This window comes from Sciurus vulgaris (genome assembly GCF_902686455.1).
Source record: "Sciurus vulgaris genome assembly, chromosome: 11".
Lineage (NCBI taxonomy): Eukaryota > Metazoa > Chordata > Mammalia > Rodentia > Sciuridae > Sciurus > Sciurus vulgaris.
The window spans coordinates 21,642,254-21,645,726 of NC_136472.1; the positions used below are offsets into that span (position 1 = coordinate 21,642,254).

Sequence of the window (3,473 nt, forward strand, 5' to 3'; positions counted from 1 at the left end):
ACAATCACCTTAAAATGGTTCACTGATATTTTGCCAATGTCATCTCATTTAATTTTCACAAATAAGTTACGTTAGAAATGTTAATACATTTTTCTTATATCACCGAAAATAAATACTGGAGTCAGGATTCAAACCCACGTTCAATAAAAGATTTGTATTAACTTGCAATCATAAAACCTATGGGTAAATGAAGAAATTTTCCAGTTTCATCGAGCCAAAATATGTTTGTTTCTAAAAGAATAAAATAAAATTTGAGTAGTTTGTAAAGTTTTTTGATTGTTTGGGGTTTTATATTGTTTGTTCATTTTGGTTTTTGTTTTTGGAACAGCAGAGACTGTGGAGGGTCCTCTGCGCATGGAGTTTAAGTTAGTGGCCAGTCTCTTCTTTTCACATGTGCCACACGCTTACTCCCTATCACGTACCTCACCAGCAACTGCATTTCTATCAGTTACTTTCTTACTTGATTCTATCTGGATCCACGTTCCCATACTAATTAAAACCCTCCAGCACTTCCCACTTGATAACCTACAGAAGGATACATTTTTCCTTTTGTCATAAAATATTCCCTGTAACTTCCTACAATTATGAACTATAAGATAAAGGCATTTATTTTCAAATCGAATGATGGGAGGAAATGAAAAGTGGCAATATTCACATAAAAATGTACACTATATTTCAAAAGACTAGAATGAAAGATCATGAAAAATTTCACCATAAGGAAATAATGTTTGTGATCATAAATATGTAACATGACTTAAATATTACTCAGTGAATTCCTGTACAAAACATAACATGATACCCCATTGATATGTACAATTTTCATGTTTTTATATAATTGTTAAATTTTTTTTAAAGATGAAGGCCAGGAATGTACCTCAATGGACCTGAGTTTGAGCCTCAGCACCACTAAAAATAAATAAATAAAATATTAAAAAGTATGAAAGATGAAAATCTGTGACACAGTGTTATTGAAGCATGATTGAGAAAATACACAAAGTAGAAAAAGAAGAGGATTTTCAAGAACTGTAATCAACTAAACCAAACTAATTGTAATTAATTAAACCTGAAATACTATGACAGGCCCATGGATTCATCTTCAATGTGGTCAGTTGCAACCCTGCCTGTGAATAGCTTGGATTATCCTGCACTATTGACAGAAGACACTCTGGGATAATTTTAAGGAAATTTCAGGGCAATGTGTGCAGTGATCATTCATAGGATCTAATGTAGGAAAGGTGGGATGTGTTTCTTGCAGGACAAACAATCAAAGTGGTCTTAACTATCAATCTGAATTACCAGATTCATTTAGAGAGCAGGCTACTATCCATGAAGTTAAAGTGAGAAGCACATGTTCAGTTTTTGCTTTCCACAGATGAAACACCAGGTAAAAACACCAGAAGGAAACCTAACTGCATGGATGGAATTTGTCCTTTGGGGGTTTGCTGACGTTCCCCATCTCCAGTGGTTTCTGTTTGGAATGTTCTTTGTCATCTACATGATCATCCTGCTGGGCAATGGAACTATATTGGTAATAACCAAAACGGATCCTGCTCTCCATACCCCCATGTACTTTTTCCTTGGCCATTTTTCCTTTGTGGAGATCTGTTATGTTTCAGTTACTCTCCCCAGAATGATCATGAATCTCGGAACCCAGAGAAGGACCATTTCTTTGGTTGTCTGTGCTACACAGATGTGCTGTGTTCTTGTCCTGGGAGCAGCAGAATGTTTCCTTCTGGCAGTGATGGCCTATGACTGTTATGTGGCCATTTGTAACCCTCTGCAGTATCCTCTAGTCATGACCCACAAGGTCTATATCCAGCTAGTGGCTGCCTCCTGGATCAGTGGAATTCCTGTCCAAGTAGAGCAGACCCTCCAGGTTTTCTCTCTACCAATTTATTCTTCCAACATAATCAACCACTTCTTCTGTGACATCCCCCAGTACTTAAGCTGGCCTGTGGGGAAGCCTTCACTAATTTGTTCATGGTCTACATGACTGCTGTGCTGTTTGTTTCAGCCCCATATCTGTTCATATTTATCTCCTATATAAAAATCATATCTACAGTCCTAAAATTGCCATCAGCCACAAGCAGGGTCAAAGCCTTCTCCACCTGCTCATGTCATCTTACAATAGTTCTATTATTCCTTGGTACATCCGTTATTACATATATAAGACAGGAGTTTAGTCATTCAGCAGAAATTTACAAAGTGCTTTCTCTTTTTTTCTATGCTATCGTGCCTCCCATGTTTAACCCCATGATGTATTGCCTGAGGAGCAAGGATGTCAAAGGGCTTTGAGAAAATTAATAGGTGAATAGTTTACTTGAATCAATGTAAATTATATTTGCAAGACTTGTTTTTTTTCTGCATCTGTAATAAAATCTCCAGTGGTATGTATCTTTAGCTCTGTCTTATGGATCTCTTCAGTGATAACTATCTTAAAATTAAATTTTATTTGTGATGTTGGGAGATGGTTCTGTCTTAAGCTATACATGTGTCAAAAAATTCCAGATCATTTCATTGATATTTATTTTCGTATGTGTGTGCAACACTTATTCTCAACACACTATTGACAGAAATAATTTTAATTGAGTAAGTAATATTACAGACTCCTTTGTATCACTTATTAAAAATCACATCCTTCACATCCATAGATTTGTGACAACCATTTTTAAAAACAGGTCTGCAATGGAAATCAAATGTACAACAGATACAGTAACAAATACACACACACACACACAGACACACACACACACACACACACACACACACACACATATTTACACCAAACAATGACTATTTAGAGAAGCCACTTGTTACAGAAAAAAAAAAAAAAAAAAAAACATGTAGTTTCAAAAGTGGGCTTGGTGAATAGTATGAGGAATAATTTCAGGAAAATAATTTCCAAGCAGAAATTGGAAAAATTATAAGCTGTGCACTTAGATAGAAATTGAGGAGTCCTTTTTTTCTTACTGTCCCTACTGTGAAATATAGAAAGAATATTGTTTGAAAGAAGTGAATTTTGGAAGAAGCAGCATTTATCTTTGAAAGAACACAGTGCTTCTCTTTTCATGATGGAATAGGTCCAATGTAATCCACCTGCCACTAACGAGATAGAAGGTCAGTCCAGGAAATGTTGTCATATCAAGAATTCTGGGTTAATCACTTCTCCTGACAGATTAGATATTCATCAGTGTCTCTAATCAGATTGAGGATGATGATTGGAAGTTCATGCTGCTGTGTCCATGCATAACTATGTCTGCATGGTCCCTGGCATAGCAGCCCTTGGACAACACTGATGGTACCTAGGCAAAGAGGCTTGGTGGTAACCATTGAATGCTTTGCCCTAATTCTTTGATTATCCAAAACCTCCTCAGCTGAGGTCAACATTTGATAAACATTCACATGGTTCACAAATATCTTCACTTCTTTATGGATCACTCGGAGAAATATATTTATGTATCTTTTCTAAAGAT

The 3,473-nt window shown here is 36.1% G+C and overlaps 1 pseudogene across 1 annotated transcript; it reads left to right on the forward strand.

Moving 5' to 3' along the window:
* The first annotated feature begins 1,240 nt into the window (after nucleotides 1–1,240).
* LOC306638461 (olfactory receptor 10AG1-like) lies at nucleotides 1,241–2,315 on the forward strand (annotated as a pseudogene). Its single transcript has one exon. The product of its transcript is annotated as an olfactory receptor 10AG1-like (transcript).
* The last annotated feature ends 1,158 nt before the right edge of the window (nucleotides 2,316–3,473 follow it).